Below are 25,467 nucleotides of genomic sequence, written 5' to 3'. Positions count from 1 at the left end.
GGTTTTTTTCCCCCAAGAAAGTTCTTCAAAACTTTCTGGTCATTAAAGATTAACTTTTCACACTTCATTAAGCAGCACAACCATTTTCAATAATAATATTAATAATAATAATAATAATAAAAGGATCATGTAATAGAAAGATAATGTGGCACTGGAGACTTGTCGCAGTAATGGCTGCTGAAAATGGAGCTTTGTTCTGTCAGGACCACTATCGTCAAATACGATTGGCAATTGAGTACAGTTAAGATTGGCGGTATGGCTCTGTTCTGGGCAAGAACTCCCTGCACATCCATGCAGCCTAGCATGGATAAGAGCAGGGAGAGCAGCAATAGCAAATGCTGATAATACTGAAGGTAATACTTATATATGTGGACCAGCTGAGTGTCAGCTGATGCGAGCTTGACTAACGTGACCTGCCAGAACTGACACTATGCTTAATATATGACAGAAAATATAACATTTTTAAAATATATGTAGTAGATATTTAACAGTTATTTTAAATTGTAATACTATTTCACAATATCATTTATTTTAACTGTATTTTAATCCAATAAATGCAGCTTTATTGTGCACAACAACTCTCCTTTCAAAAATAATACATTTTTACAAACCTTTAAATGTTAGTGTGTGAGAGAGCTAAAGGAAATAAGAGAGAGAGAAAGAGATTCATTCAGGTTTATTCAAATACTATGCAAACACACATCATGTAGGGAATGTGACATAATATAACTTCATTTGAAAGCAGCAGGACCATGCAACCAGGTCAAAGTTTAGTTGGATAACAACTGCCAGTTGCACTAAAAAAAACAAGTTAAGTGTTCGCAGTGTTTATTAGGTGTAGAGGTCAGGCTATTTTTATGCCCCCCTCTGTAAGGTGCATACGGGTCAGCAAACCAAAGCACATATAGTCTAAGAGCCTCTCCTCCAAACAACGGGAGCTGTCCGTGGTGCTGAAAGCTGAAAATACTGACTGTGGAGGTCCAGCACCATTCAAAACATCTTTCTTTACTGAGAAAGAGGGGGTTTCAGGTGTAGATCTTATGATTGTGTGTATGTAACATTGTGCTTCCTGATAATTAAGATTTAGAAGTATTTTTCTAACATTCATACTTGCACACATACTCTTGTAACATACTCTGTGGTATATATATATATATATATATATATATATATATATATATATATATATATATATACATTGCACACATTGCAACATTGCACAGTATAACAACTTACGTTTTGCAGTGTTTGTCAAGGCTTTAATTTACATCTCTCATAGAAATGCATTTGCTTCTTTTGTTTTAGTTCATTTACTTCGACATTTGATTATGTTAATGTTGCCCCATAGACAGACAGACAAACACACACGTTGAGTTTCCATGTTTTATGGGGACGTTCCATTGACATAATGGGTTGGGATCCGGGACCACATATGAGGCATTACGAACCCCCTGTAACAAGTAATTAACAGACTTAGGGTGGTCTCCAAGATATTTTTATTTCAGTAAAAATAATAATAACAAAACTGATTAAATTAACAGTGTATATAGCCAATTTCTTGAATTAATTATTTACAATCATGACTGAGGTTTGTGTTTAAAGAGATATGACAACTAACCTAAAATGTAAATGTAAATGTAAAATGTGTTTCAGTATAAAAGTGAGGATTCAGTTCTCTTTCACAGCTTATTGCACTTGCATGGTCAAATAAACACAATTATGTCAAAATGCACATTAACAATGTGTGGAGTATACACGTAAACACAGGTCTGTTATATCCTACACTAGCGTAAACAGTTAGGAGAAAATAAGATACTAATAAGTATATTAGATCCACGCACTCATTCTTAAAGGGATAGTTCAGCCATAACTACTAAAGCAACCTCTTAAACTGTTAAAGCAACCGGAAAAACATTTTTTTTTTTTTTTGTTGTAATTTGCTTCTTTGTTTTCTATTTTTAATATCAAAAATAAAATAAAATGGTCTGCCTTGCATTATAACTATAATAATAATAATACTGTCATTAATGTGTAATGATTGCAGTCAGCTTAAATGGCATTTGTTTTATAATATTACGAATTTGATAAGAATCGATTTTTAATCAAATTGTGACCTCAAGAATCGATTTAAATCGAATCGCGAGGTATCAAAAGATTCCCACCCCTACTATTTGACCATGTCAGAAGATCATAGTAGAACATGAAACCAACATGAAACTACACAACCAGACAATTAATTTAAAGAATTTTAAAGACAACCAGTGGTGGGATAACTGTAACACCTCTATTCAGCACTAATCATTCCTTCATATAACCTTCACATCAGGTAGCTAATAGCGAGGCCACACGTAGCAGCGGTGCTGAGCTGTCCTTTGTGACAGAGATTTTTTCATTGTGCTGTGAAGTTGACATGGTTTTCAAAGAGCTCCTGACACTGAATGAGATTTCAGCTTCCTTTCTTTGCATTATTTTGCCCTACAGAAACATCTCTTCAGATCTGAAAGACAAAGTTCTTCAATCTAGCCATCAGCTGCTAGTTTCCCAAAGCTGCGGCTGCCTGTCAGCCAACCAGACGGGGTCTGATCTTCCCCTTTACCACTTTCAGAGCCACACAAATGCCTGCGAATCAGCTCTTTAATAACGTAATCTTTACGGTGTTGTGATGTGGAACCTAGACAATTTCTTCTAAAGACCATTCAAAAATCCTGCACCTTGTGAAGTGTAAAAATCAGCACAAATATGAGCCATCACGCCACACTGAAAAGTGCTCTGCTATCCTGACACAAGCATTCTGATTGCGGGAGCGATGTTGAATGGAGTTGCAGGCGTGTGGTGCGCTGTCTTGAGTGTAAAAGTAGCTTTCAGGTGCGTTGGGAGGTGGAGGCGGTCAATCTGAAAGGAGTTCACACAGCGACTCAGTATTTTCTGGACCAGTCGGGCCTTTCCACTCTCACTCTGTAATCACTCTTATGGACATGACTTAATTAAACCATCAGATCAGCTAGCACAGAATGCAGCCGAGTCCTCTGCAAATTAAAAAGAAATTAGGATGGCAGATGTGTCTTTAATAGCTTAATCATGCCTCTATATTGCATCTATTAAAACATACAGGGTGTAATATTTCTCAAATATTCCTAAGCCACTGCTGTGCATGCGGTTGAAATAGCAATATGATTTGTGAGGAAAAAAAAATACAACAAAGAAACAGACAATGTGTCATGTAAATGCATGAGGCCAGTTATTTTGGGCCTCAGCATGTGTTAAAAGTGTAAAAAGTGAAATATTGAGAGGCGGAATTGGCAGGGGTGATGATGAAGCCTGCTAAATGTGAAAGTGAGCAGGATTGTTTTTAACCATGTTTTTAAACTTCAGCTCAGCATTACTGATGATATCACATGACTATCTGAATTATATCTTGTTGCATAAACACAGCCACTATGTTAAGACTGTGTCTTAAGAACTAATCTAACCAACTACACAGTGAAAATTATGTTCTTCTAAATATTTTTGTCTTGTTTTCCAGTACAAATATCTTAACATTCTTAAATCAAGATACATTTACACGAGAAGCCGTCTTGTTTTCAAAGACTAAAATTAAATGAGTTTATGCTTAAAACAAAATTGCCAATGCAGTCAGAAAAATAAACTTAATTTAAAGGCAAAACAAGATTATTTTTCTGACCCCTCTGGCAGATATTTCTTCTTGTTTTAAGCATGAACTCATTTAATTTGTCAGAAAACATTTGGACTTTTTGTCAAACTTTTTGAACAAAGTCTTTTGTCATTTTGGTCCTCAAGTAAATGTATATTGATTCATGAATGTTTAGATATTTGTACTGGAAAACAAGACAAAAAATATTTTTTTCAGTTAGTCAAGGGATTCAGATTATACCACTCTACTTTTTATGTAACTGGCATTAAAATATATAAATGACCAGTCTTAAAAAAAAAAAAGAAAAAAAGATGACTAACTTGTAAATCTAGTCTAAGCAGTTTATGGCATTTAAAATAAAAAATACACACATCACATTTAATTCAATAGAGCATTTTAACATTCTGACATCAACACTGACACTAAAGAAAAGGACACACACACACACACACACACACACACACACACACACACACACACACACACACACACACACACACACACACACACACACACACACACACACACACACACACACACACTCCTTCCAGTCATGGTCTCTCTCACTACGTTTCATCTTTGAGATACGTGTGTAATTGTTGCATGGCTGAATTAGGAAGCAAAATTGCCGGCACTCCTCTGACGAGCCTGAGATAGAGGAGCTTGAGAGCTCTCAGAGTCTACTACTGTACATTAGGAAACAAATGAAAGGATGGAACAGATGAGAGCACACAGGGCTCAGGAAGGGATCAGATGATAAAAATGTGAGAAAACATCAACCAAACGCCTAATTTTAGTATGCCTCAAGGTACTGAGTTTTTCGCTCTTTCATTTAAAAAAAGAAAAAGAGGGAAAAAAAACAAGAAAACAATATTGCAACTTATTCACTGCGGTCTGTGGTAGATTTTTCCCTAAACCTAACTATCTGGGTTGTCTCCAATCGACGCTTAATAAATAGTCTACCTAACTAACTTGCTTCCCTAACTAGCTTTCTAGTTTCTAGTTCAAATTATTCCTTCCTGCGCAGGAATAATTGACAAACAGACCTTAGCAAATGTCCTTTAAATGCTTTAATCACGGCCGGAAGATCTCTCGAGCAGTTTTCAGAGAATCTCCCCCAAGAAGAAGCAAGGCCGGAGGATCTCAGACAAATTCCATTGAGAATCCCACCAGCTAACTCGAATACAACAGTTTTTATAGAATAGGGAGGTATGGCAAAATGATATGAATTTGATTGGTTCTTCATATGCAAACCCTTCTGTTACTAGGTAAAGCAAACTTTGTTTTAATGATTACTTCATTGTTAATCACAAGATTCAAATTTAGTCATCTGTCTAGTTTCAATTCCCAAATTTGTTATTTTTACACTCACACAACCAAAGTCAAAGGGGTATGGCAACACAACATACGACATTCAAAAACACAAGACAGGACGTTTTAGTACATTGTGTTTCAAAGTGTTATCATGTTATGCCTGAACAAGGAAGTAAGGTTAGATGTTAGAGACATGGTTAGTTTGATATACAGTTTACTATTTTATCTATTAAAAATCCACCACAGGTCTCTTCCCTACATGTTCGCACTCATTTAAAGGAGTATTTCTGCTGCATGTTCCTCGCTGAACCACAAACCAGAAACGTGACAGGAACCGCAAGTGGCCAGAACAAACGCTGCGCCATGCTCCACTAGAGGATACTGGCATTTGAAACTGGGTATTTAAACATGTGGAGATGACGTGTTTGACACCTCCGAGTAATTTCATCTCACATGTGCCCTTTGGGGAGAAAATGTCATACTGACACAGCGGATCAGGAGGAAGGAGAACAGAGGAGAAACAAGTCTTCATATGCAAAAAGAAGGTTAGGCAAAGGCATTTCATCCCAACCCCCTTGTCACGTTCGAGCACCACAAAATAAGCCATCTACAGTACTTGTCCCCAAACTGTTACTTTTAAAGTTTCAGGACCCAACAATAAAGGATTTTTTTTCTGTCAGCCCGGTCAGACAAGTAATTCTGCTTTTTACTTGCCCTGCCATCATTTTTACAGGCCTCATCAAAAAAGGAATGATACATTTTTATTATTAGATTTTTATTTTATGTATATGTATATGTATATGTATATACATATGTATATGTATGTGTATATGTATATGTATGTGTATATGTATATGTATATGTATGTGTATGTGTATATGTATATGTATATGCATATCTATGTGTATATATATAATAATTATTTCTTTTTTAATTTATTATTTTTCAAATTTATAATTTTTTAATTATTAAAAAATATTGTTATTGTCATTAAATGCATTTTTTTGTGCTGTCAAATCGATAAATCATGATTAATCACATCTAACATAAATGTTTTTGTTTACATAATATACATGTATATATTATATTTTTATATATATATGCCTGTGTATGTGTATATATACTGTATATACACACAGACACACACACATACATATATATATATATATATATATATACACATATACACAGGCACGCACACACATACAGAAATATAATATATATAAATATAATAATAGTATATACACACATATAGTATGTAAACAAAAACTTTTACGCTAGATGCGATTAATTACGATTAATCGATTTGACAGCACTTTTTTTTATTAAATATTTCTTCCTTTACAAAAAATGTTTAGAAATTATTCAGCTATAATGTAAGTACACAATCACATCAGCTAGATATTATCTTGGTGAGAAAGTAGAATGTGCAATAACAATGTAGAACACGTCAAAAGAAAACTTTTAACTTTGCAAGTCATAAAAATGAATGTAGCAGATCAATAGGGCAATCAAAAGGGCAAGTTGGAGTTCTGTCGACTGGCCTGAAATGCTCTCACGTCAGCCATTTGCCACTTCCCATCTTTATTGTTGAGTCCTGTGCTTTACCAACCTACAGAACCTTGGTACAATTGAAATGCATCTTACCTGTCAGGCCTTCTGAATACAGATGCCAATGTATGGGATGCTTTTCTTTCTTTGCTTGCAGAAAACCGCGTCAGCAGCAGAAATCACAGCAGTATCTGCAAATGAGATAAACAACAAAAGCTATTAATCTTAATGTGTTATAACAAGCAGATAAATGTGCTTCATCAAAAAAACCATCTGATGCCCGGTTAGACTGACATGGAAGAACATATTGTGTTGTACGCTGACTTGAGAAGCTCCTAGAAAATGAGACATTTGACCATATGTACCGCCTCAAACCCACACTGACTATGCTGCCTAATGGTTTTCCTGGACCAACTATAGCCTTCTCCTGCTGTTTCATTAAACTGCTGCTCTTCCAGCACAGCATCTTAACCATACTGTTATGCCATCTGTAAGAGATTCTACATCGGCCTTAGGCTGGGTTGGGTTAATAAGCGATCCTGAACCACAAAAGAGAGTTTTATTCATTTATCTTGTCTACATAAAAGAAAGAGTGGCACCTGGCCCAAAAGCATATTTTGACTCTGGGGTCCACATGCTTTCCAGAATAAGGCGTTTAATTTAATTGGCCTTGTAATGAGCGGTTTTAAAAGACTGAAAGATGATGGAGCTGATTGTCTGGATATTCAGCCATGCTTTATGGTGGGTCATATAGTTGCTTCCAGTATATCGATGTGGAAGGACCCCGGGTAGAGTCACACAACCGTGCCTGTTTACCACAAACTGGCTTAATAAAGGCAGCAGGTAGAAATTCTCCTGAGAAATACGGATAAGATGTAATGTTTTCCATGAGGTTATCTCCCATGTCAAGAGCTAACTACCTAGCATTTCCTTCGCTACTGTCAATCTTGCACGATTATGCTGGGTGGGCTATGTGCACAGTTTGCCTTATGCATCAGGGGGCGAAGAACTGTTTGAGGCAAGAATATGAAATGAGATCATTATGAAGAGAAACAACTCCACGGCAAATATCTATTTCAATCAGTGGCTAGATGCGGAGGTTATCGATCAAAAACCACCATCATGCGTACCGCTTACTTCCAATTGAGTGCCATTTTCCAACAGAGAGCTGAAAATAAATATATGTGGCAAGGCAACGCTTGCTTATGGATTAGAGTATTCCTCAAACCCCAGGATTATGAAGATTAAAGTACATTGCAATGAGAGAGACATTCAATTGCATGCCAGCATTCTCACTCAATATGGAAGATTGATGGTTTCCTCCAATGCTGAGATTTACATATTCTACTGTTAAGAGTGATCGACTTCCATTGCAATGAACGGGAACCAGTCGCATTATAATAAGACTGGAGATGTAAGATGGAGATGAAGCCACAAAGTCAGTTTTTGTTCAACTCCCATCCACCCGACTTACCAGGATGCACTTTGGGATGATACGAGGAAGACATGTCTGAAGGATGCCCACAATCCTCTCTGCCCTCATTAAACAAAATGAGGGCAGAGAGGATTGTGGACATTCAGCCTGATCTCTTAGGAATCAACTACTTTTCAAAAAAAAAAAAATTATGAAGAAATGAATCATGTTTTTTAATAAGAACACAATAAAATTGATCAAAAGTGTCAGTAAAGACATTTAAAATTGTACAAAATATTTCAATTTCAAATAAATACTGTACTTTTGAACATTTATTTTGTGAAAGATTACTGAAAAAAAATGGTTTCCACAAAAATATTAATGTTTTCAACATTATGTTGAGTAACAAATCAGCATAGAATGATTTCGGATGCATCATGTGAAGACCGAAGTAATGGCGGATAATCACAGAAATAAACTGCATAAGACACTTCTTTAAAAAAAAAAAATATATAAAAAAAGTACTGACCCCAAACTTTTTGTAGTGTACGTGTTTGGATACATGCTGAAACATAATATAAACATACTGACAAAATCTGAAAAGGTATTTATGTATTCACACTTTTGTAAACAGCTTCATAAAACCTTTAGATTGATATTATAAATGTTTATTTTACAATTAAAAGGTGTAATTAAACACCTAACCTCACTCCTAACCTAAACCTAACCGCTTCTCAACTATATGATTTGTAAATCTCTGAAGTTGTAAAACGATCATGTTTTAGATGCTGTCAATACGTTATGTATGTTTCAGCGTCTATGTAAAAATACAAAGATGTATGTGCCTTGCAAACCCACAACACCACAAATACCTATGAACTCTTATGAAATATATGTTATGATACACAGGAGATGGGCCACAGGAAGTGTGAGAGAGAGTCTCTTATTATAGCTGTGGAGCTGATGGTCATATCTGGAAGCCATGAGAAGGTCATCAGCGCAGGGCTCTCAGTGGCTTTAAGGCCTTTAGAGGGCTTTGGAGGTAGACAGGGAATGACTGAGATTGATTCGGTGCAGAAAAGGCTGCCCACCACTAGAGGATAAGTCATAGAAGAGACCCATAAGCCTTCTACGCTCAGGAGAGTATAGCCTATTCAGCCCCCTTAACTCAAAACCACCCAACCTAAATATACTTTTTCTTCTGTGGATCAACCATACGATGGTCACAGAGGTCATAGCTGTTGTTTCATGTTTTCTTTTTTTATACAGACAGACAATGAAAAGGTCTTTCCTCTGTTACAATTCCTGAGGTGGGCGTTAGAGATGAAATACTTGTAAATGACTTGTGAACATTACTTTCTTTTTTCCCCACCCACAGGCAAGAGTAATCCACCATGTGAGGATTTACGGGGCTGGTAGAGAGAGTGCAAAAGAGAGAGCAAGCCACATGGAAATCAAGGAGGATTAATTAGAGCACAGGCCTAATGAGGAATCCTCACAGGAGCGGACATTATCGAAGGAGCAAACGTGTTTAGCTACTTTACAAAAAGAAGAGAAGGAAGGGAGAAATTGGAAAAGGGAGAAGAAAAAGAGGAGGAAGATGTAGAAGGAAAATAAGAAAGAAATAAGAAAATGAGTAAAAGTGCCTCTTTAGTTTAGAAAAAAAGACTACTCTAAATTTCAATGAAATTTGAAGTGCCGCTTCTATCGATGTTGACAAAAAACACAAACATATAACAATACCAAAATACAATCAAAGTAAATTAAGAAAAAAAAAGAAGAAGAATTACAACATAAGACAAACTTGCTGTTTGGGGGTTTGGGTGGGTTCGTTTGCGTTCGGCTTGGAGCCTCCTAAAGCGTGGGGCCGGTGCACAGCCCTAAGGACTGCCCTGCTATTTCTACTCCATTATTCATACGCCATTATTCATTGCATGTCATCCAGCACCACACTGCAGTGGCATTACAGAATGAGTCATCTTTTTTGAACAAATCAGTTAGGTGAATGACAAATAAAGACTCACGAAGACTCACTTGTCGCCACCTACAGGTGTAACAATGTAACTTGCAATGGAGTCACTAAAAAATCCCCAACACTGATGCACAGATTTAAAGGAGACTAACACAGTCAACAGAGAATGAATTATAAAGTCAACAGAGAATGAATGAATAAAGGAATATTGGCTAAAGGTATTTTGCTCAGATTCTGACTCCTCTTGTAGACTAGACTACTGCTTTCAGATGTCGTTTGATATTTGATATCATTCACCAATTAGGAATGAGTGTGAGTTTTTGTGGGTCTGTTTCCTTTCTCAGCTTCTCAATCACTTTCATATTTTTCCATCTTGCAGCTATACTTTTGTTCGTAACATTAATAAAATGCTCGCTCTTTATCCCATCAAAGCTTAGCCACCTTTGTGTTTCCATTAAGCAATAGATGAGTAAGCAAACACCCACCCAGTCGTCTGCCTATAATAAATAAACGCTTATTCACATTTGTCTGGTTTTTGGCATGATTGCAATCGATTCACTCCTCCGTTTGATTAGTTTCACATTAAAAAGCACTGTTAGCAGTTATTATTGCCAGTGCTTTCCAATACTATATCTGAATGCTGTTCTGTTATGGTGTTGGTGAAAGCCTATACCTGCAGTCAGCAGAGAGTTTGATGAGTGTTAATGGAATTGTCTGCAGAACCCTTTTTGTGTTTAAAATGCATTAGTAACTTGAGAGTAACCCTGTGGTTGGCTTAAACAGAGCCTAACTCCATTTACAGTGCAATGCAAGATACACGTTTAGTTGAAGCAAGCAGAATATTACACCCATATTGTGCATTTATTTACAGTGTAGCAGCCCCTGTTTGATGTAAATAGTAATGATTTTGTTTTAGCTTTGATGAAAACATGGCTTTTTACTACGTGGCACATTTAGAGACAAACTAATTGGACTAAAATCAGTAAAACGTCCCTAAATAAAAACTTAAGCGTTTGTGTTAAAAAAGCTTGCAGAGGTAAATTAAAGGGTTAGTTCACCCAAAAATAAAAATTCTATCAGTAATTACTCGCCCTCATGTTGTTCAAACCCCATAAGACTTTCGTTCATCTTCGGAACACAAATTAAGATATTTTTGATGAAATCTGAGAACTGGATCACTCCTTCATAGGCTGCAAGGTAATTGATATCTGCCAGCCCAGAAAAGTTAGTAAAGACAATGTTAAAAAGACAAAAATAACTACTGAAACACACAAATAAGTGATTGTGTGTAAAAAAAAAAAAATGTAAAAAAAGAGGAGGCTAATGACCCATTTCCTGGTGGTTAAGCCTTGAATAAGATAATAGGCTTGCGGTAGATTCTTTATTAAATGTTAATTAACTCGGGCTACATGGTGTTTTTTTTTCTCTCCAAAATGAATGTTTGTTGTTCAAATTATAAGTAAACAACAGAGATAAGAAAAAATGATTGTTTGCCCGTAGACATGTCCATTAGAGCGTGCAAAAAACAGCAGACCACACTTCATGGACAGTGAAACAAGTGAGATTTAATTGAAAAATGAAGGATATCTGCTAGACCTTCCACCCCTGAAATACAGAAACAGAGGTATTTTCATATAAATATATTTTTATGATACTATCTGTGTACAGCAAAAAAAGTATATTGCAAAATATATATTTGTTAAATATATGTGAAATATATGTTGTGTAAACTGCATGGATTAAGTTTTGGGTAAGTGCAAAAGTTATATATATATATATATATATATATATATATATATATATATATATATATATATATATATATATAAAATAGCCAAAACTGTATAAATGTAGAAAATCTTTTGAAACATATTTAAGACAACATCTAAAAATATATTTATGTAGAAAAAGAAGTGTCTAATTCACTAACTGTGCGTACAGACACATTTGTGTGTGACATCTGCGTATGAATGTTGTCACGAAAAAATTAATCAATAACTGTAGTATTAAAATTCTAATTCTAATTTATGAAGAAAAAAAATGTTGGAGCAGCTACAACCACACATATGTTAGGATGAAATATCTATGTATTATACATATACACGTATACTGTATATTTCAGTTATAGCCCGAGCTGAGATGGTTTCTCTGCATAAAAACGCAGATACGTGTATGTACAGCTGGCTAATGCGAGATCTGCAATCTGGGTCTCTATAAATGGTGTTTATTGTGTTTGAACTGGCTTTGAGGATGGCACAATGTGGATTGAGGATCTGCATGTGCAGAGAGCATCTTTAGAGAGTGTCATATGTTTGCTGAAAGTGACGAAAGGCCATAAAAGAAAGGTTGTACAGAAAGCCCCATATATGGAGATAGTTTGGGTGTGTTTTATGCAAATCACTAACCTTAATGAGTCATCATTAAGAATACTCCAAATTCATTCAAATTAGAACGAGGTTAAGCACACATTCATGTGCGTACGCACGTGTTGGGAATTTTTTCCGTGAGTTCACAATAGAGTAATACATTTGCGTTATAATGTTAAAGGTTAATGTTTATGCTTTGCTGGCTCTTTGTCTCAGTGGTGTTAGACTTATCACCGTAACACCTATTTCAATGCATGAAGTTTGCTGCTGTTTCACACTGGAGCTTATTGTTTATGCATTACGTTCCTTTTTGTACATTTTTTTTCCTCTCAAACGACACTCAACAATAAAATGGACATTCTTGGCTTGGATCCCAATGAATCTGCATGTTGTTGGTGGTTCATGCTGATGCGCTGCTGGCGGCTTCATTATGCTCAACTCTCTCTTCCTAATTTCAGCTTCTAATTGCAACTAACCTGATCGACAAGTGCTCAACCTTCCTGTATGCTTGCTCTCCACTTAAGAAGATGCAAAGCAAATCAAAGTGTAATAAATAATAACCTGAAGTCCTAATAAATCAGAACATTTCATTTTGGTATGTAATGGGATAGTGCATCCACATCAAAAGATATTTGGAAAGTCACTATCCCTTTTAAGTACATTCAAACGTAAATACATTTAATCCACCATTGTTCGCTCACACCACAAAATACGAGTTGTGCTGAAACATCCTGCCTGTATGGTCCTGGTCAGAAAACGTCCTCTGTGATGGTGAGTAAAAGGCTGTGACAGTGTCCTGGAAGGCTGTGTGCTCTGCTATTTACCAATGAGGCATAGGAATAAACTCAAAAAGCCATTTGTCCCATAGAAAATGCCAGTGCCTTCATGAGCAGCAAAGGCATTTACAAATCCACAGAGGAAATATCTCACTACTTCCTGGCTGAGCCTTAGCGGCTTATAACGCTCAGAATAATCACTGTGCCAAGCCATTTTATTTGAATTATTCAGCATCCATCAGTGTTTGAATGTTATACATGTTGACACAAGCTATTACTCCATTTACTGGAAACAGTTCAACAGTTGTTTTTCCCAGAATCCGACTGCCAAATATGTCTATAATCTAGGGCTGGCATTTGATTAACATAAGCCTATCACTGACCTCCAGTCCAAATAAATTATTTTACAATCGGGTTTGTCAATGTGCAGATGGATGTCTGCTGTTGTGTCACATCTGGCTGTTTTTTTTTTTTTTTCTTCCTCACACAGTATATATACATTTTTGTTGCAATAACAATTAAATGTAAATGTTAGCACTTTACAATAGAGATTAATTTGTTAAAATTAGTTAATGAGTTAGGTATCACAAACTAACTTTTTACAGCAATTATTAATCTAGGGTACTTTAAATTTATGAATATTCTATTGTTAATTGTTAATTTATGTTTGTTCATAATAAATTATTTTTAATTAATAAAATGAAGAAAAATGATCAAATGTGTTAACTTATGCAAATGTGAATGAAATGAATACTTATGTAAATGTATCATTTTTTCTCTCTTCTACTCTATATCTATTTTAAAAAAGCGTATACTGCATTAGACTAAACTGGGAAGGGTCACAGCACTTGCATATTGTTGTCCTATTGTTAGTTTGATTGCTTCTATTACTCTCCTCATTTGTAAGTCGCTTTGGATAAAACTGTCTGCTAAATGATTAAATGTAAATATAGAAATGAATGGATGCTTCTGGATGTTAGAAATGTAATTAATGTTACTGTATACAACCTTATTGTAAAGTGTTACCCTGTAAATTGTTACATTTACAATATTATCAACCAAATATCTGATATTAGAAAGCTCTGGTAGTAATTAGGCAGCTCAGGTAATGATAAAGTTCACACATTCCCAGAAGATCCAGTCCTGTCGCTGTCAGACAGCGCTGGATCAGACAAGCATTCTGCTAGAAACTCAGACATTAGAATTCCAAATGTCACAAGCCTCTGCAGGGATTTTTGATCCCCGAATCGTGTCTACGCACAGGGTCAGTTGAAGGCGTTCAAAACGGCCGTCCACTTCAGCTTGAGTTAACAGAGAGAGCTGAATAGACACATACTCACACATACACAGTGAGCACAGATGAAGGTTGGGTTAAAAATATTCATATTTTTCCATATTTAATTGATGACTATTCTCTAATAAATGGACGACAAGCAGAATCCAAATATTATAGCTTAGCTGTGAATCTGCAAATACAATCAACTTACAGGAGATAAGTAAATAAAGCTAGTAAAGATGGGCTTCTTGAATCTTTAATCCTCTTTCTGTCTGTTTGGGATGTAGCCTTTTGCTGTTTAGCAGATGGCCCAAATAGTTTGAGTATCAGATTTGCACATCATTATGTGTGACATATAATGAACGTTTCTGGATTAATACAATGGGTGCCCTGTTAGCGATGAAACTCAAACATAATCATCACAAATAACAGAGTACAATAGGTCCACTTTGAAACCACCTGCACTAATTTATCCAAGGTTTGAGCAGAATTCCACTGTTTAAAGGTACACTGTGTAGGAATTTCTACCATCTAACGGTGAAATTGTATTTTGCATTCAAACGAATAGTGCTCTCTAGCGCCCCGCTTTTTCAAATGCGTGTTGCAACTACGGTAGCCGTTATGTACCAAGAAGCTATGACAACATGTCTTCCAATAGCACTTCATTGAGTTTTCTTTCGGGTGATGAGGTTCGTTATTTCGCTTTTTTGCCGATGAGGATTCCTTCTCCTGTGGCTCGGCATACGTATGATCCTGCATTATGAAGTACCGTGCAGTGCAGCCTTTCAAATTTGCCAGGGCAGTGACAAGCGCCTCTCACTGATCTCCTTGTTCGTTTCAGCTGGTTTCAGTCACGTAACGCTGGCTCTGAACGAAAACGCGTTGTGGAAACACGTTGAGGTAGGCTAGTCCTTTTTGTCCCTCTCTGCTATTATAGTTTTTCAAAATGGCGGAACGACATGGAAGCCTCCTTGGACTTACCCGTCCAATGTAAATAAAGTTTAAATAAAATTCTTCGCTTATGAGGATAAGTCAGATCTTTGGCAGAGGTAATTTTACACCAATGAGGACATATTTATAAATACAGACATTGATATTAGCTAATAAAATACTTTAAAAATTACACAGTGTACCTTTAACTACTACACCAACAATGAATATAAGGTGTGATTCAAGACTAAAGATGGCTTTTTATACGTGGGTAAACAATGAGTATTTCATGCAACAGAAAATCCTGCTATGTCTTTCCATGTCCATCCATGTCTTTCTTGTGACAACATGGCGGATGTTGGTGGCAGGAATGCACGGAGTGCTTCGAGTAAATCTTGAATAAAACCAGTGATTTACACGACTACTGATGGACAAGTAATAGTGGAGGATGAATTCTTAAACTTTCTCGTTATCAAGATGAAGACTTTGAACCAGGACGACATGATTTTATGGCTCTGAATCACTTTGGGTCGGAATGGATTGAGAACTCTAAAACAGTTCTCTTTGATCTCTGCCCTAGCTCTTCTCAATGCTGTGTAGCACATAAGGGGCCGCAAAAGGATGTGAACAATGTTAAGAGCTGTTTAAACCTGCTTAACGAGGCTGGCGAAAACATCCCTCGTTTTGTGTCACACTATTTGGATGAACTACCACCGGTGACTTTCAGTAGCCTTGATGTTTCTTGCCTGCTTGGGAAAGTTGAGCGTTTAAGCACGGATATCTCTGCCATGAAACGGGCCATGTCTACACAGACTAATATCTATGAAGATCTTCGGTTGGTGACGGCTGGTATAAACCAACGATTATGTGTGACTGAACAACCTGAACCTGGCAGAGGGGATTTGTCCATTTCCCAGGTTAACAAGGATCCGGCCCAGAGCTCTTCTATCTATATAGATGACCAAGTTTTAAATAAAGTGTAAATAAAGTTAAATACTTGGGTCACATCATTAGAAATTATTTAAATGATGGCGATGATGTGCAGTGCCAGTGCTGTAAGTTGTATGGGGCTCGTAAATTTTATATGTGTGCAGATGATGTTAAAATAGCTCTTTTCAGGGCATACTGTATTTCTCTTTATACGGCCCAAATATACTAAAGCTAAAATGAAAAAGCTCCAGGTGGCATTTAATGATGCATTAAGAATTTTGCTTAAGCTCCCAAGGTGGACAAGTGCAAGCCAAATGTTTGTATCTAATAATGTACCCACTTTGCATGTTGTCTTAAGGAATTATATGTATAATTTCATGTGTCGGTTGAGTGATTCAAAAAATTGTTTCATAATGTTCTTAAATAATATTACATTAAGTGATTCAAGGTACTTTTCCTGTTTTTGGAAGCATTGGAATGGAAGCTTGTATGTTTCTTAAATTTTGTCTGTTGTAAAAATATGTTTGTATGTATTTTTCCCCTCTTGATATGGACCCATGGGTCTGAAATAAAGAATATAATAATAATAACTAATGTTCTGAAAAATCTTACTAAATATTGTCCCCTCAAAGAGCTGGAGTCATGAATAATTTAAGGACTCACATAATAATTTTATTTATTCAGTGTTCTATCTTTCTTTTCATCTTGTCTATCTTGTTATATCTTTCATCATCTTGTCCTGGTCATATTATGGAAAGACGCCTGCAGCACTACATCTCAAATAGCTTTAAAACGCTGTATGCAAACTATTTATTATTTTTATATAGCCAAGGCAACAAAAAAAAAAAAAAAACTTTTATTGTCACGTCATCTTGTTCTTTCTGTCTCTCCTAATTTCTCTCTCTCCGAAGCTCTGACATGTAACCTTTCTGCCCGATCCGTCTGTCTCCCAGATGAAGCTGTAATGTTGTCCAACATTGGGGACAAATGCTTGACCCCAGGGAACTTCCTGAATTCATAACATATTTTTTTGATCACAGTTTAATGAATTGACCCACAGTCTACGGTGAGCAGCAACTGAACAAAAATCCAAAATGTAACATTTCTCATTATAATCCAGTATCTTAAAGGGATAGTTAAGCAATGTAGATTCTGTCATTATTTACTCGTCGTCATGTCATTCCAAACCCTTATGACTTTCTTTCTTTAACTAAACACAAAAGGTGACATTTTGAAGACCCTTATTTTGCACACTGCTAAAAGCTGAGCTCTGAAAAGCCATTTAGGAATACTAACAGCTTGTATCAGTTGTTTGTGAAGACGGTTGTCATGAAACAGAAGGATTCACACAGGTAAAGTTATCAACAGGTTTATTTGCAGACGTATGTGATCGTAACGATGGAAGCAGCTGAGTAACTGATGAATATAGTGTTCAGGATGGATATCTGGATGAGTAATGGTCTCAGCTGTTATCTCGCAGGTAAGTGTTCTTTGAGGGAACGACCAGACCAGACCATGGTGCACTGCAGAGGGAAGAGTTATATAGTGCTGGATGATGATCAGTGAAGATTGGTGACAGGTGACGGTGATCTCTTTGATTGGGAAGTGCATGTAGGTGAGGGCCAGGGAGGATGATAGGAAATGTAGTGAGGAGGTGGTGACTAGCTGGTGACCGTAACAACGGTCACATCAGAACCCCAGAGCCCAAACATTTAGCCATTTCTCTCAAGTTGATGAAGGAATCTTCAACATGCATGCTTTTGTTCTCCACCATAATGTGCCACAACTCAAAATGATAACGCTGACAGATATATATCTTTACGAAAGAACTAAAAGTGACAGAAAGAATGGTTATCAGTAAATGAAACTTTATCAAGAAAAACTTTGTTAATCAATGTTGCACTGTATAATTAACATTTCATTTATGTGTATGTGCTATCAGCTTCTCATTAGAAGATCACAGAGAACAGATTAAAGGGGACATATCATGCTAAATCCACTTTTTTAGCCCTTAAATGCATTTTGTTGTATATTTGGAGTGTTTAGAAGTACAGAAAAGTTGAAATTATTCTCTTCAGGTGCTTCGTTGATATCTTTATATTCTGTTTTGGCCTTATTTTTCAATCTGTTCCGATTTTTCTGTTTTCTATGACGTTTTGTGAACTATTACGTCACAGTATTTGCAGCGGAACTGCCAAATAAGGACATTGACTTCCAGCCCAACACTTCGAGCAATCCGCCATTTTTATTTCTCGCTGCAATTTTGTAGTCCAAGCTAAAAGATGCAGAAGTTACGAGAGGGTAAGTTAAAATGTTCGGTTGTTGGATGTAGTAACCCACACGCTTCATTACACCGTCTAATGTAGATTGTGACAGGGCGCATGTTTAACTGAAAGAACGAGCAGAGAGAGAGACCCGGTCGCGCGCACGCACTCTCTCTCTTCGGAGCCAGGCGAAAATGTAAACAAGACACCGTCTCCAAACTAGACGCTGTCTTGCTCTCTCTCCCTCGCACATATTAATCAAAATAAATAGACACGGTGGTAAAAGGTCGGAAGACAAAAGTTTCATGTGTAAATACAGTAACACACCATTGCGATACATCCATATGAAGACGTTGTTCTGCAGGTTCGTCGTCTTCATTTTCATCTCGCTCCGGCTCCGACTCTGGCTCGAACATGTAAGGCTGGCTGGACAAGTCTTCCGTTGTTGACATTTTGTTAATAACGTGTGAATAAAAAGTTTCTGTGCCGCTAGATAATCGTATCTCTGCTATCAAACTACAAAAATGGCTGAACGGGGTGGAGTTGAACCGAGTGTCACCTCTGCAACCTGGAGAGGGGGCGGGGTATGAAGTGTCTCAATTGTATTTAAAGAGACCGCACCAAAACGAGTTGCTCTCAGACGCACATCAGAAAAGGGGTAGAAAAGGGGCCTGTGGATCTATAATAATAAGGAATTCAGACCCAAGCATTGCAGTTCCGCTTTATATAGACTACAAATGTATGATTTATATGTAAAAAGGAACGATTTAAAAGCATGATATGTCTCCTTTAAAACCATCATAATGTCAAATTAGGTAAATGTGTTTAATGTGCATTTTATGTAGATGCTGTCAATACTTTGACTATGTATGTCTTTCCAACATATCAATCTTTCGCCCAGAATCTGACTGCTTAGGCTGATGAGGATGCCCATTCTTACCTAAGCAGGGTAAGAAGAATGTTCCTCAGTGGTGAAGCATTTGCATCTGACTGTGGTGTTGACACTATGACAGACAGGCTCTCAGTGGCTAAACGCCTGATTGAATCTTCACCTCTCATCACATACAATGTGTATTGCTAAATCAATGGCTGTTGACAGATAAGTTCAGACAGAAACATTGATTTCTTTCAAAGGCCCCATCAAAGAGATCCATCTTGAAGTCTCTAAGATCGCTATAAATCTGTGAATCTTTCTAAAGAAGTTATTGCGAGAAGGTATACACTGTATGTTTTATAAATATTTGATATCTATAAAAATATTTGGCAAAAAAAGGCAAACTGCAACAGGGTTTTTTACTATGTGAAAAAAAAGAATGCATTAAAAACAAAAAGCTCACTGGAAAAAGCATATGTCGACTACAACAGAATCAGTTATTCATATTTAGTTGGTTCTCTCTTGTGTTTGCATGTGTTCATAATTTTGTTATGACAGCCTAGTAAAACAAAAAAAATTGGTCTGCACAATTTGGCATGTTTAATTGCCTTATCACAAATAAAACAAATACCTCCAAGCTTAGCTATGCAATGTGCTTACAAAATCTTTAACACGTTTTTAGTAGTATTTGAATAAAGGTTGAGGATGTCAATTTTCCTGGGCCGCACATCACTTTTAGCCACTACTACTGCATATATACTGAATCATTTTCTCAACCGACTCATTCTAAAATGCTAACATAAACCACTCAAGACAGGTGGACAGGACAACAGACAACACTTTGGCCTCACTCTCTCTCTGTTTTGTCTCCCATAATTCCACCTTCAGCCTCATGCTACGTTGTCCATCTGACAATTATGCAAATGCTGGGCATAAGTAGACGCAGAGAACTGAGGAATTTATAATAAGAGTGATTTTATCTGACTGTGTGCAGAAATGACCAGGCAGGTGGTAATGATGATTAAGGCTGTGCTTCACTCAGTCCACAGAACCCATGGTGGAAGTTAATGGGGTGAAAAGCTTACTTTGGGCCCGAAACAAATTACGGGCCCAGCAATCAATAGGGTTAGTGAATGAAACCTAATGGCCTCTGCCTTACTTCTTATAATAAAAGTGAAGAAAGGCATCGATTTGCCCCTTCACAGGTGGTTTTTTCCTCCTCTTATTGATTTCAATTAACAGAGCATTTACTGAAACTTGAAAGGGCAAAGCATGTTGTGTACATTCCGATATCGAGACTTTTAGCATCGCAGTCCTACATTGTTTAGTGAAAATTCTGCCTTCTACTCGCTGTCTCAAAGCGTGAAGAGTGCAGTTAGACATCTGCATGTATTTGATTCCTTAACCGGGGTTTCCGCAGCCCAGGTTTATTGTGGGCATGCGTCATGTCGTTTTTCATTAAACTATTCAGCCTGAGGGGGAAAAAAAAACAGACCTCATGTGACAACCGCAGACATTTTGATGTCGACATAATCGCAACAAAATGAAGCTAAATAAACGGACAGGGAACAAAACAAGAAGTGACTGTGATTCTTCCTCAGATTCAGTTCACGATCAGAAGTCCCTGAGTGCCATACCGACATACACTAAAAAACAGTGACTATTGCTACTGAGTGACACATTATGGAGTGTTTGGAATCTACTTAAAAATGCATTAGAGTAGGATTCATATTTCTATATGACAAGCCAGGAAGAGAGAGAGAGAAACAGAGGGAAACAAATTTGCACCGGAGCTGTTAGCACAAATTAAATGTAATTTTTCTTATTTGCGAATGCAATGGCTCATGCCGTACTTCCAGCGCACATTACTGCTTCTTCTTCCCATTGTCTTTAATAGTGGTTTCTGGGTAATTTATATGAGCATCCCCAGGTAGTTTTCCCATTTCTCGCAGCAGAACATTTTGTTGCCCCTATTGTAGGACTCGTTTTTAAAATTCAGCTTTTTCTGTCTGCAATATAATTTCAAGGATTTAGACAGAATGGTTCGCTTGGCAAAGCCAGCAGCCATAACAATAACTTCCTCCTTTGCCAGGCTCTGGGCGACGACAGATAATAACACCCGATTTCCAAAAACAATGTCTGAGCAGAAAACCTGGCATGATAGACCACAACACCCGAAAAACGGTCCAAACTCGAGTGAAAAACTCTTAATCGGAGAAAGGTAATTAAACTCTGCAAACCACAATGGTGAAGTCAGAGCAGGCCGGGAAGACACTTTAAGTGTAAAATCCACTGCCTGTCCCGAGATAGGAGTGAGGGTCATCCTGTTCAGGCCCTGTAGATAGCATGGGTATTAAACGTATCCCCTGCTGTGGCTTTAGTGCTGAGAAGGAATGATGGCCATCTCACTGGCCTAAAAGGCTAAGAGAGAGAGACTTCACTCTTTTTAAACCACTGCAATACGCTGGGAAAATCAAGCCTCACAGATCTGTAATTAATGACTGAATCATTATCAAAAGACTAATTTATGTACATATTTGACCTTTTGAATTTCTTCTCCTGTTCTTTCCCTGTCAATAAAAGCAAAAATTCTCTCTGCATCCCAGTGATCATTAGCAAGACACTGTGCAAAGGACACAGAGGGAACATTTGGTTGCTTATTTAATTTGCACCTCTGACAAATGGATAACATATCTGTCAACCACAAGATGACACAAACACACATTTAAATATTTGCACGAGGGAGGTTGCCTCATTAAACTGGCTGCTATTTTTCTAGTTGAATTATAAATAAAAGTAACTTATTTAGCTGTCTTTACAGCCGAAGTTGAGGAGAACTGACGGATAACAGTGCATTTTTATCTACAGTAAACAAATGTAGAATAAGTAACACGCACCCTCGTTTTAATATATTAAGAGCCAGATTTACTAAACAGAGAAAATTAGCGATTCTGCGCGTGATCTTCTGACGACACGCAAATTAAAGAACACAGACGCAGACAGATCATTTACATTATGACCAGTGCAATCTACTAAGAGCAGTGCAAATTGGCATCTGGTTTAAGACATGCTTTTTTGGGGCCTTTTTTTTTTTAGATTCAGAATTACTCAAAATGAATAAAAACAGTGAAATGCAATCTCAGAATAGTACGCAAGCCTGCACTAATTAAATATATCAAATTACACAAACATACTTTATGAATTTAATCTCACTTTATTAACCAATGTCTTTGCTGCTGACCTTCGATGATCCATTTCAACCACACTAATAAGCAAAAATGACTTTAGATAATCACATTTGTGTTTATTTTTTTATTGCTGAAGTAAGCGTGTTGAACTTTCTTCTCCTGCATTCTATTCTTCTTCAATCCAGAATGGCAGAACCATTTTTTAAATGGTTAAAAAAACACGTAAATTTGCATTTCCTTCAGCCTGAGGCTAATTCACTTCACTTTTGGTGTGAAAGGGCCTTTACATTTGCCAAGACCTTTTTTGTTGTTATTAAAAAACAAACAAGCAAGCCCAGCACAGGTGAGAAAAAGTAACGCAAAAGAAATGTAACGCATTACTTTTCATAAAAAGTAAATAAGTAACGTAATTAGTTAAATTTTTAGGGTGTAACGCAATATTGTAATACATTACTTTTAAAAAGAACTTTCCTCAACACTAGTCACATGTGAGTCAAAAAATAAGTGCAAACGATGAGGAAACATGGAAGAAACCAGGCTGTATACTTCCAGCTGAGCAACTGCCATTAAAATGAAAGGGAATGCTAAGAGATAAACCAGCATGCATGCAGATCTTCCCCTCAATTTAATAGTACGACAAGCTAGTTTCTCAGAATTATTGCATTTACCTGGTCTGAGCCTTCAAAATAATATTGTGAATGTGAAACCACTATAATTTCATAGTAGTTTAAACTTGGTCTAACAATCACCACCAGGCTAGCAACTTTGTGCTTGCCTCAATGTTTCAAGCATTTTAAAACATAAGGGTGAGCACAACATGGGTCTGGTGCCATAAGGCCAGTCTGTGTGCTTACAGCGAAGTACAGTCATTCCCCGCTCTGCTTTGACATTCGGAATTGTGGCTTTTCAGAAAACCACCCCCTCTTAGATCTCTACGTTAATGTTTAATATGAGGGTTTCCACTGGGCCTGACAAGATTAAGACTTAAAGTTGTTGTTTTAACCTCCACAACCAACCATTACAGTAGTGTGGCCTTGTGTCTGGTTAAAGAAAGCAGTTATTCGCTGAAAATCCAGAGTTTGTGAGAGAGTACAAATTGTCTGGCTTGCGAATCAATCATTTGAGTCAGAAAGAGTCCAATCTTTTCAAAGAGTCAGCTGCTCCAGTTTAGCTTGTGTACTAATCAATTTTATACTTAGTATTGGCATTATGAACTGCGAATATTGTGGCTGTTATGATAAAATGCTTATGATGTTTGTCTTTTGTGAAATTAGGATAAAAGTGTCTGCAAAATGTAAATGTAAACTCAATGATCTGATCTCAATGTTTGTTAGTGATGGGAAGATTGGATCATTTTACTCACTTGATCTTTGGATCTCATTCAGCAAAATGTACAAGACGTCATTTTGTTCATTTGAGTGAAGTTAAAATTGTATATTTTCAATAGCCAAATTTTCCAACAAAGTCCACATATGCAATCTTTGATCATATTCCAAATTTGGAAATCATTATAATGAAGCCAAATATAAATTAAGGGAATCAAAGGATTAGTTGACTTCCCAAGTGTTTCGTTAATTTTGTTCATCATCATTGACGGTTATTATTCCACTAGAGGAGAGTGAACCAGTAAACAATGACTTAAATTTCAGACTCTTCATTGTGCGGACTACTTTTGTTATATGATATATGATATATGATTTGCTTTGATTCACCTATATCTAGAGCCATCTTAACACTGCAAAGGAATCTGGATCTGAAGCAACATTTATACAACAAAAAGGAGCTTATGCATGCACACAACTGCACTGATTGACAATGGTTGTAGACAGCAGTTTCGTTTTGTAAAAGACAAAAATACAGAAATATGAATATTAAACATCTCAGTGAAGTACTAAAAAGCAAATACCACATTTATATCAACTACCATTGTAATCTAGTATCAGATAAATATCTGTGCCGAACTAGCTGACCTACGCCCCCTAGACCTTTCTTGGCCATAAGAGCTTAATCTCGGATGAAAGAACGCATCCTTGCCCTTGTAAGTGCAGCAAGCACCTTGTCTTGTTGGGCACAAATTGGGCTCTGATGCGACCTGTTTTAGGTTGTGGGTATTATCTACTGCCACAACCTTTTGACCTGCCCTTTTGCAGCGATGATGGCTGCCGATGACTCGCACGGAATCCAAATCAGCTCAGGCTGACAGGGTCTTCTGGGGCTCCATATAGAGTTTAAAACAAGTGCAGCCCAGTTTATAGCATTAGTCCCTCTAAAAGCAATTAGTGTGATTGATCTGGGGAGAGTGCATTTGAAGAGGAGGAGAACTGCAGACACAGTGCACCGAGAAGAGCTAATTATTTCTAAATTATGGACGGAGTCAGCATGGATGAATTAAATGGCACTCTGGTGAGAAAAAAGGAAAATTTACACCTAGGCTGACCCTGCCGTGACCCTGATATGTTTACTTTTATTGAAAAGAAGTTAGAGAGATGGAGAGCCTGGCAGTTAATTGCTGGTGGTAATCAGGGATGCGTAAAGAAGGGAGGCGACCTTTGGCATTTCAACCGCGCCTGACGAGTTCAACAGTCAAACACTCAGTGACCATGAGGACTGAGTCAAACTAATTACTTCAGCATGCTTGCGCTTGCAGATAATTAACATGCACACACTGAATGCACATATACACAATTCACTCTTTAATTATGAGACAATGAGCCAGTTACATAAGCATATCTTATGCACTGTGCAAAAAGTACATTATAGTAACAAGTGATACACTACAGTGTGTAGTAAACAAATAAATAAATAAATCAATTCATATTTACAGTTTTTCAGAAAAATTTGTTTTAAAATGTCTAAAAATGTCAATACTTAATATAAAAAAATGCAATGGAATAGTTCACCCAAAAAAAATAAAATTGTGATATTTCTGTAATCATTCTGTACAACAGGAGACGAATAAC

The 25,467-nt window shown here is 36.9% G+C and overlaps 1 protein-coding gene across 9 annotated transcripts in view; it reads right to left on the bottom strand.

The window, feature by feature from the left end:
* lingo2 (leucine rich repeat and Ig domain containing 2) overlaps positions 1 to 25,467 on the bottom strand; it is a 383,251-nt gene that overhangs the window by 150,752 nt on the left and 207,032 nt on the right. For 8 of the 9 annotated variants that reach the window (XM_079891776.1, XM_079891770.1, XM_079891772.1 and 5 more), the window contains one exon: positions 6,614 to 6,708. The gene's annotated coding sequence lies outside the window, so the exon portion shown is untranslated. Of the gene's footprint in view, positions 1 to 6,613; positions 6,709 to 21,559; positions 21,601 to 25,467 lie in introns of those variants that run through there. The other variant, XM_079891773.1, reaches the window with a different exon arrangement.

The sequence above is a fragment of the Squalius cephalus genome (assembly GCF_949319135.1).
Source record: "Squalius cephalus genome assembly, chromosome: 14".
Taxonomy (NCBI): domain Eukaryota; kingdom Metazoa; phylum Chordata; class Actinopteri; order Cypriniformes; family Leuciscidae; genus Squalius; species Squalius cephalus.
This window is presented reverse-complemented; position numbering and strand designations above follow the sequence as displayed.